Below are 10,503 nucleotides of genomic sequence, written 5' to 3'. Positions count from 1 at the left end.
CGGAGTTTCGCTCTTGTTACCCAGGCTGGAGTGCAATGGCGCGATCTTGGCTCACCGCAACCTCCGCCTCCTGGGTTCAGGCAATTCTCCTGCCTCAGCCTCCTGAGTAGCTGGGATTACAGGCACGCACCACCATGCCCAGCTAATTTTTTTTTGTATTTTTAGTAGAGACAGGGTTTCACCATGTTGACCAGGATGGTCTCGATCTCTTGACCTCGTGATCCACCCGCCTCGGCCTCCCAAAGTGCTGGGATTACAGGCTTGAGCCACCGCGCCCGGCCCTCTTTTGTCTTCTTTTTCCTCTTCTCTAGAGCAACTAGAAAGAAAGAACATTGTTCTTAACCCAAAGAGGCCTCTTTTAAAAATTTCTATATCAGCAGGACTAATTAAATTGGAAAAGATCAACTAAGGGGGATTTGGGGGGGACAAAAAAAATTAAAAAAAAAAAAGATCACCAACTAAATAATAAAACAAGGAACAAGGGAAAGCGTTTTGCTAATTATTCTTGAGTAATTTATTCCTGGGCTTCCTATGACTCACTGAGGAATTGCAAGATACTGGGAAGTTTCTAATTAGCGAGTTTTAGAAGACAACTGCTTTTAACATACAGCCCCACCAGGAAGTTAGCATCTTGGTGGGAGTTATTTATTATATGTTTTAGTTTGAACAGAGAACATGCACACTGATGATCTCAAAAGCGTTCTTGTCCTCGTATAGTGAAGGAAACGTATGCAAGGCAAGGCGAATGTGGTATGCAGGGAGATCCAGGCACAGATGGTGTTTGGCTTCGCTATTGGCTGCAATGTGGACTGTGGGCAAATGAACTCACCACTTTGTGAATGGCCCTTAGAGAGGAAATTCTAAAAAGATCCCAAGACTTGCAGCAGTCACACAGGAGATTGAGTCTTCAAAGGAACAGAGTGCTGGAGAACACAGAGACACTTAGGTTAGCTAAAGAAGATGAAACATGAGGCTGGGCACAGCGCTGCATACCTGTCATCTCAACACTTTGGCAGGAGGATCACTTGAGCCCAGGAGGTTGAGGCTGGACTGAGTGACATAGTGATACCCCCATCTCTACAAAAAATGAAAAGAAACCAATTGGGCCAGGCGCGGTGGCTTATGCCTGTAATCCCAGCACTTTGGGAGCCCGAGGCGGGCAGATCACGAGGTCAGAGTTTGAGATCAGCCTGACCAACATGGTGAAACCCCGTCTCTACTAAAAATACAAAAAATTAGCCAGGCGTGGTGGTATGCACCTGTAATCCCAGCTACTGGGGAAGCTGAGGCAGGAGAATCACTTGAACCCAGCAGGCAGAGGTTGCGGTGAGCCAAGATCGTGCCATTGCACTCCAGCCTGGGTGATTGGATGAGACTCCATCTCAAAAAATAAAAAAAGAAACCAGTCAGGTATGGTGGCATGTGCCTGTGGTCTCAGCTACTCAGGAGGCTGAGGTGGGAGAATCGCATGAACCTGGGGAGGTGAGACCCTGTCAAAGAGAAAGAGGAGGAGGAAGAGGAAGAAAAAGAAGAGAAGAAGCAGAAGGAGAAGGAGAAGGAGGAAGTGGAAGAAGAAGAAGAGAAGGAAGAGGAAGTAGAAGAAGAGGGAAGAGAAGGAGGAAGAAGAAATAGAAGAATCTGGCTGAGCACAGTGGCTCATGCCTGTAATCCTAGCACTTTGGGAGGCTGAGGCAGGTGGATCACCAGAAGTCAGAAGTTCAAGACCAGCTGGGCCAAGACAGTAAAAACCCTGTCTCTACTAAAACTACAAAAATTAGCCAGGTGCGGTGGCAGGCACCTGTAATCCCAGCTACTCAGGAGGCTGAGGCAGGAGAATTGCTTAAACCTGGGAGGTGGAGGTTGCAGTGAGCTGAGATCACGCTACTGTACTACAGTCTGGGTGACAGAGTTAGAATCTGTCTCAAGAAAAAAAGAAGAAGAAAAATAAGAAGAAGAGGAGGAGGAGTAGGAGGAGGTGGTGGAGGAGAAAGAAGAAGAAGAAGAAAGAAGAAGAAAGGAGAAGAAATGGAAGAAGACATGGTTTATGAGTGGCCACGAAGAGTAGGAAGAAAACCCAGCCTACCTCTCGCTGGGTCTATGGGGAAAACGTTGATTAAGGCAGAGAAGGTCTTCCAAGATAGACTAGATTTGGTGAGTAAGAGATTGGAAAAGCTAGAAGGAAAGGAGGATATTGAAGTTACTCTTACTGTGTAATAGATAATCCCAAAATTTTGGGCGCTTAAAATAATCTGTTTTTTTTTTTTTTTCATAGTCTGGGAGTTGACTGGGTTCAGGTAGGTGATTTTCACTCAGGGTCTCTCATACTGTTGCAGTGGCTGGGGCTGTAGTCATCGCAAAGCCTTCTTCAGTTTCATGTCTGGCAACTGATGTTGACTGTCTTCTGAAACCTGCGCTGGGACTGTTGATTGAAAGATCAAAATGTGACCTCTCCCTGTGATCTGGGCTTCCACACAGCATGGCGACTGGGTGAAAGAGCAAGCATCCCAGGAAGACCACGGACAAATGGTATCACTGTTTATGATATAGCTTGAATCACTTCTGCCAGTCACAGACCTTCTCAAATTCGAAGGGAAGGGGCACAGACCTGGCCTCATCATGGAGCAATGTTAAGGTCATGTTTGAAGAAGCACATGCTATCATCATCATTATTATTATTATTAAAGAGGGAGACTTGGGGCAAGATGCAGTAGCTCACGCCTATAATCTCAGCACTTTGGGAGGCCGTGGCAGCCAGATCACCTGAGGCCGAGAGTTCAAGACCAGCTGACCAACATGGAGAAACACCATCTCTACTAAAAATACAAAATTAGCCAAGCTTGGTGGCCCATGCCTGTAATCCCAGCTACTTGGGAGCTGAGGCAGGAGAATTGCTTGAACCTGGGAGGCAGAGGTTTTTGTGAGCCAAGATCATGGCACTGCACTCCAGCCTGTGCAACAAGAGGGAAACTGTCTCAAGAAAAAAAAAAAAAAGGAAAAGAGAGAGAGAGAGAAAGTCTTGTTCTGTCACCCAGGCTGGAGTGCCATGGTACAATCTTGACTCACTGCAACTTCTACCTCCCAGGTTAAAGCAATTCTCCTGCCTCAGCTTCCCAAGTAGCTGGGATTACAGGTGCCTGCCACCACGCCCAGCTAATTTTCATACTTTTAGTATAGATGGGGTTTCACCATGTTGGCCAGACTGGTCTCCAACTCCTGACCTCAGGTGATCCGCCCACCTAGGCCCCCCAGAGTGTTGGGATTACAGGCGTGAGCCACTGCAGCCAGCATATGCTACTAGTAAAAAGTCAGAAAACAGCCAGATATGCTGGTTTGTACCTGTAACCCTGTACTTTGGGAGGCTGAGGTGGGCAGAATCACTTAGGTCAGGACTTTGAGACAGATCAGGCTGGGCAACATTATGAGACCCCCCCCATCTCTATAAAAATTAGAAGTCACAAAGCAACACATGTTGCTGAGGATGCAGAGAAAAGGGAATGCTTATACACTGTTGGTAGGAATGTAAATTAGTACAACCGTTAAGGAAAATAGTACGGAGACTTCTCCAAGAACTAAAAATAGAACTGCCATTCAACCAGCAATCTCACTACTGGGTATCTGCCCAAAGGGAAAGAAATCAAAGTATCAAAAGGCACGTGCACTCATATGTTTTTCACAGCACTATTCATAGTAGTAAAGATATGGAATCAACCTAAGTGTCCGTCAGCGGATGACTGGATAAAGAAAATGTGGTATATACACACCGTGGAACGTGACCCAGCCACAGAAAGAATGAAATTGTGCCTTTTCCAGCAGTGTGGATAGAACTGGAGGACATTAACCTTGGGAAATAATTCAGAAACAAAGCCAAATACTGACGCTTCTCACTCGTGGGAGTTAAACAATAGGTACACAGAAGGAAAAATAGACACTGAAGACTCCAAAAGATGGGAAGAGGGTGAGGGGTGAATATTCTCCTATTGAGCACAATGTTCACTATTTGGTCATGGCTACACTCAAAGCCCAGACCTCAGCGCTCCATGGTAAGAAAACCTGCACCTGTACCCTCTAAATAGACCAATTTTTTTGGTTTTATTTATTAAAAAATTCAACTGGCCAGGTGCGGTGGCTCATGCCTGTAATCCCAACATTTTGAGAGGCCAAGCCAGGTGGATCAACTGAGGTTGGGAGTTCGAGACCAGCCTGACAATATGGCAAGACCTTGTCTCTACTAAAAATACAAAAATTAGCCGGCCTGTGGTGATGTGCACCTGACTCCCAGCTACTCAGGAGACTGAGGCAGGAGAATCACTTGAACCCAGGAGGCAGAGGATGCAGTGAGCCAAGATCGGGCCACTGCACTCCAGCTGGGGTGACAGACTGAGACTCCATCTTGGGGGAAAAAAAAGAAATTCAACTTTTGGCCAAGCACTATGGCTCATGTCTGTAATCCCAGCACTGTGGGAGGCTGAGGCAGGCAGATCACTTGAGGTCAGGAGTTTGAGACCAGCCAGGGCAACATAGCAAAAACCCGTCTCTACTAAAAATACAAAAATTAGTCGGGCATGGTAGTGGGCACCTGTAATCCCAGCTACTCATGAGGCTGAGACAGGAGATTCACTTAAACCCTGGAATCAGAGGTTGCAGTGAGCCGAGATCACACCATTGCACTCCAGTCTGGGTGACAGAGTGAGACTCCAGTCTCAAAAAATAAATAAATAAATAAATAAATAAATAAAATAATTAAAAATTAAAATTTAAGAAAAAAAATAAGAGCACATGGGATGACAGAACTCGTTGCAGCCACCTTGGAAAATATAATCTGCCACAGAGGGCAAGTAGAAAGAATGTTGAAGATTTTAGAAATCTAGTCGTCCAAAAGATCACAAGAGCTGTTCATGTGGCAACTTAAGGGAAGTGGAAGCAAAGGTCATCAGAGCTGAGGAAGACGTGAGATGGTGAGTCAGGCGAATTGCATGCTCATGCTCGTGGACGCTGACATCCTCAGGAAAGCAGGAGGACTTCAGAGAACAGAAGGCAAAACACGATGTCATTCATTATTTCTTTTAAGAAACACGGTGTTTCTCTGTCACCCAGGCTGGAGTGCAGTGGCGCGATCTTAGCTCACTGTAGCCTTGAACTCCTGAGCTCAAGCAATCCTTCTGCCTCGGCATCCTGAACAGCGAGGGCTACAGTGTGTGCCACCATGCCTGGCTACTTTTGTATGTTTATTTTTTGTAGAGATAGGGTCTTGCTATGTTGCCCAGGCTGGTTTGTAACTCCTGGCCTCAAGCGATCCTCCCACATTGGCCTCCCAAAACATTGGGATTACAGGCATGAGCCACTGTGCTCCACCACAAAACACTTTTTTTTTTTGAGATGGAGTTTCACCTCTTGTTGCCCAGGCTGGAGTGCAGTGGCACAATCTCAGCTCACTGAAAATTCTGCCTCCTAGGTTCAAGCAATTTTCCTGCCTCAGCCCCTTGAGTAGCTGGGATTACAAGCATGCGCCGCCCCACCCGGCTAATTTTGCATTTTTAATAGAGACGGGTTTCTCCGTGTTGGTCAGGCGGGTCTTGAACTCCTGACTCCAGGTGATCTCCCTGCCTTGGCCTCCCAAAATGCTGGGGTTACAGGAATGAGCCACTATGCCCAGTGTACAAAACACTCTTTTAAAAGTTTTCATCTTTTTTTTTTTTCTGGAGTGGTGAAATAATCTCTGTGTGAGGACTTCCTTTTTATTTGGGAAAAGATATTTACTGTGGGCCTATTGTTTGTGCAAAGAACTAATAGCTAACATTTTTTGAGTGTCCATTCATTCATTCATTCATTCAAAATATATATACTGGGACCAGGCGTGGTGGCTCATGCCTATGATCCCAGCACTTTGAGAGGCCAAGGCAGATGGATCACTTGAGATCAGGGGTTCGAGACCAGCCTGGCCAACATGGTAAAACACCATTTCTAATAAAAACACAAAAATTAACCAAGTGTGGTGGTGTGCGCCTGTAGTCCCAGCTACTTGGGAGGTTGAGGCAGGAGAATCACTTTAACCTGGGAGGCAGAGGTTGCAGTGAGCCAAGATCGTGCCACTGCGCTCCAGCCTGGGCGACAGAGCGAGACTCTGTCTCAAAAAAAAAAAAAGAGAGGCTACTGCAGGAGGTCTGGCTGGCCAAGACACTCCATCCCCCGCTACACACTTGGGCCCACCACAGGCTTCATGCTGAGGCATGCTCTTCCCAGGCTGCGCCAGCCAAAGGCTCTGCATGCCAGGGATTCCAGATTCAGACCATTCCTGCCTTACAAACTGCTCCTATGTGGACAGTCTGCTCTGAGCTCTCTGCAGAGCTCTCAAACAGTTGTCAGACCTGCATTGTGGTCAGTACGCTCTCCATGAATACTCATTTTGTTTTATTTTATTTTTATTTTTATTTTAGATAGGATTTGGAGTGCAGTGGCTCGATCATGGCTCACTGCAGCCTCCACCTCCTGGGCTCAAGCAGTCCTCCCACCTTGGCCCCCCGGGTAGCTAGGACTACAGATACATACCACCATGCCCAGCTATTAATTTTATTTTTTTGTAGAGACAGAGTCTCACCATGTTGCCCAGGCTGGTCTTGAACTCCTGGCCTCAAGTGATCCTCCTGCCTTGGCTTCTCATAGTGCTGAGATTATAGGCATGAGCCACTCTGTCCATCCATGCCTTTTACAAAATTTTTTTATTTTTTAAAATTTTTACTATTATTATTTTTGAGATGGAGTCTCGTTCATTCTGTCATCCAGGCTGGAGTGCAGTGGTGTGATCTCAGGTCACTACAACCTCCCCCTCCTGAGTTCAAGCAATTCTCCTGCCTCAGCCTCCCAAGTAGCTGGGATTATAGGTGCCTGCCACCACGGCAGGCTAATTTTTGTATTTTTAGTAGAGATGGAGTTTCGCCATGTTGTCCAGGCTAGTCTCAAAGTCTGGACCTCAGGTGATTTGCCTGCCTTGGCCTCACAAAGTGCTGGGATTACAGGCGTGAGCCACCTCACCCGGCCCATTCATGCTTATTCTTGCTTCCACTTTCCATCATTCTTGACAGGCTTTTTTTTTCCTGTCAATCTCTTGCACATCAAATTCCACCTTGGCATCTGCTTCTTGTGTTATGGAACGGAACTGGGATCAGCTCGCCTGGTTCCTCCTTTGCTCATTGTTCTCTTGTGGCACAATGGCTACCGGGAGTACTCTTCCTGTAGTCCGGGAAGTAAAAATTGTGTTGCTGAAAGATCCTTTGTCTCAGTGCTAATTTTTCTTTGTGGCACCGAGCATCTATTTTCAACATCTGTTTCCAACACTACCTGAGCTCAGGAGTTCCAGAACAGCCTGGGCAATGTAGCAAGACCCCATCTCTACAACATTGAAGAAAATTAGTCAAGCATGTGGGCACACCTGTAGCTGGAATTACAAGCACAACCTACCACGCCCAGCTTATTGGTAGAGACAGGGATTCACCATGTTGATCAGGCTGGTCTCAACCTCCTGACCTCAAGTTATCCATCTGCCTTGGCCTCCCAAAGTGCTGGGATTAAAGGCATAAGCCACCATGCCTGGTCTTTTTTTCTTTCTTTCTTTTGTAGAAGCAAAGTCTCATTCTGTTGCCCAGGCTGGTCTTACACTCCTGGGCACAAGCCACCCTCCTGCTTCAGCCACCCAAAGTTCTGGGATTATAGGCCAAGCCGCTGTATCTGGCCCCAAACTTTTTTTGTTAAAGACAGGGTCTCACTTTGTTATCCAGGCTGGAGTGCAGTGGCACAATCATAGTTTACTGTAGCCTTGAACTCGGGGCTCAAGCAGTCCTCCCACTTAACCTCCCATGGAGCTGGGACCACAGGAACTTTTCTACTTCCCACAATTCCCTCCAGTTTTACTTTATAGTTTTCCTTTTTAAACCTTTTGAAAGGCTTAGCTGTTCTCCCTGAGTTTTTAAAAGAAAAAGCTTCTCTCTCTTTTCTCTTTACACTATTTTTCTTTAGTTTTACTTCCCATCTCTCTCTCTCTTTCACACACACTTTCTCTTACCATTTTCCAACATTTGTCAAACTTTTTTTTTTTTTTGAGACGGAGTTTCTTGTTACCCAGGCTGGAGTGCAATGGCGCGATCTCGGCTCACCGCAACCTCCGCCTCCTGGGTTCAGGCAATTCTCCTGCCCCAGCCTCCTGAGTCACTGGGATTACAGGCACGCGCCACCATGCCCAGCTAATTTTTTGTAGTTTTAGTAGAGACGGGGTTTCGCCGTGTTGACCAGGATGGTCTCGATCTCTTGACCTCGTGATCCACCCGCCTCGGCCTCCCAAAGTGCTGGGATTACAGGCTTGAGCCACTGCGCCCGGCCTCATTTGTCAAACTTTTAACATTTTGCTGGCCAGGGTGGGACTTGCCTTGGGCCGCGGCTTGTGCTGCTGGCTATTATTACCTTCTTGCTTATCCCGTTGCTCAATGACTTTGCAGGGCTAAGTGCCCGGAATTTTTCTTGAAGAAATTCAAGATTTTTTTTAATGTTCATGCTTGCGTGGGCCTGCAGGCTGCTGCACCTTGTCACTTGGAGCACCTGAATTGACAGAGGCAGTATTTACTATCGAACTCATCAATTCCACTCCTGATATATTCCTAACAGAAATGAGGCCTTCTGCTGGCTGGGCAGGGTGGCTCACACCTGTAACCCCAGCACTTTGGGAGGCCGAGGCGGGTGGATCACCTGAGGTCAGGAGTTCAAGACCAGCCTGACCAACATGATGAAACCCCATGCCTACTAAAAAAAAAAAAAAAGAAAAAAAAGAAAAATGAGCCAAGCATGGTGGTGAATGACCATAATCCCAGATACTTGAGAGATTGAGACAGGAGAATCGCTTGAACCCAGGAGGCAGAGGTTGCAGGGAGTCATGATTACACCCTTGCACTCCAGCCTGGTCAACAAGAGCAAAACTCTCTCTCCAATTAAAAAAAAGAAAAAGAGGGCTTATGTTCACCAAAATTCATTTATAGAATGTTCATAGCAACTTAATTCGTGATAGCTAAAAATGAGCTAGATTTCCAACAGCAGTAGAATGGATAAATAAAATTGTGGATATCTAATATAATGGTCTATTACACAGTAATGAAAAATAATTCACTATCTGTAATAACATGGGTAAACCTCCCAGGCATAAAACAAGCCAGATGATCAAGAGATCTCATTAATTAAGTGAAGGAATCTGTAAGAAGGGAAGCTGCAGGAGTCCCTTCTCCTCATAAATCATAAAAAATGATTTATGAAAATCATTAGGGATGCAAAGTAAGGATTTTTTTTTTTTCAAATCAGGGTCTCACTCTGTCATCCAGGTGGGAGTGCAGTGGGGCAATGTCAGCTCATTGCAGCCTCCACCCACACCCCTGTCCCAAGACCCCTGGGTTCAATCAGTCCTCCCCCCTCAGCCTCCCAAGTAGCTGGAACAACAGGCAAGCACCCCCACACCCAGCTAATTTTGTATATTTTTTGCAGAGACCAGAGCTCCCTATGTTGCTCAGGCTGGTCTTGAACTGCTGGCCTCAAGCAATCCTCCTGCCTCAGCCTCTTAAAATGTTGTGACCCACCCCACCCAGGCAGAGTGAGGATGTTTTTGAAGACTGTGGTAAACAGCCTCCTCATATTCATGTCCTGTATAATTCTCTCCCTTTGACCAGGGGCTAGACCTAGGGACTACTGGGACTTGTTTCTTTTCTTTCTTTCTTTCTTTTTTTTTTGAGATGGAGTTTCACCTTCTAGGTCAGGCTGGAGTGCAACCGTGTGACTTCAGCTCACTTCAACCTCTGCCTCCCAAGTTTAAGCTACTCTCCTGCCTCAGCTTCCCAAGTAGCTGAGATGACAGCATATTCCACTACATCCAGCTAGTTTTTGTATTTTTAGTCTCAGCGGTGTTTCACCATATTGGTCAGGCTGGTCTTGAACTCTTGACCTCAGGTAATCCACCCACCTCGGCCTCGTAAAATTCTGGGATTACAGGAGTGAGCCATCTTGCCTTGCTGGACCTAGGTACTATTTTCTAAATAGCAATAGAATACATAAAAGTGATGGGATGTCACTTCTGGGATTAGGTTACAGAAAAGGACTGCGATCTCTCTCTCATTTTCTTTTTCTTTCTCTTCCTCTTTCTCCTCCCTAGCCCTGGGGCAAGCCAGCTGCTTCTTGTGAAGAGGTGCAAGTGGACAGGAACTGAGGTCTCCAGCCAACAACCTTAGAGAACCTGAGGCCTGCCAGCAGCCGTGTAAGTGAGTTTGAAAGAGGGTTGTGATATGGGCCGGGCGCAGTGGCTCACGCCTGTAATCCCAGCACTTTGGGAGGCCAAGGCGGGTGGATCACGAGGTCAAGAGATCGAGACCATCCTGGTCAACATGCTGAAACCCCGTCTCTACTAAAAATACAAAAATTAGCTGGGCATGGTGGCGCGTGCCTGTAATCCCAGCTACTCAGGAGGCTGAGGCAGGAGAA

The sequence above is a fragment of the Sapajus apella genome, unplaced genomic scaffold, assembly GCF_009761245.1.
Source record: "Sapajus apella isolate SASKATOON/1434 unplaced genomic scaffold, GSC_monkey_1.0 scaffold146, whole genome shotgun sequence".
NCBI lineage: Eukaryota > Metazoa > Chordata > Mammalia > Primates > Cebidae > Sapajus > Sapajus apella.
The sequence above is the reverse complement of the archived record's forward strand: the minus strand, read 5'-3'. Positions refer to the sequence as shown.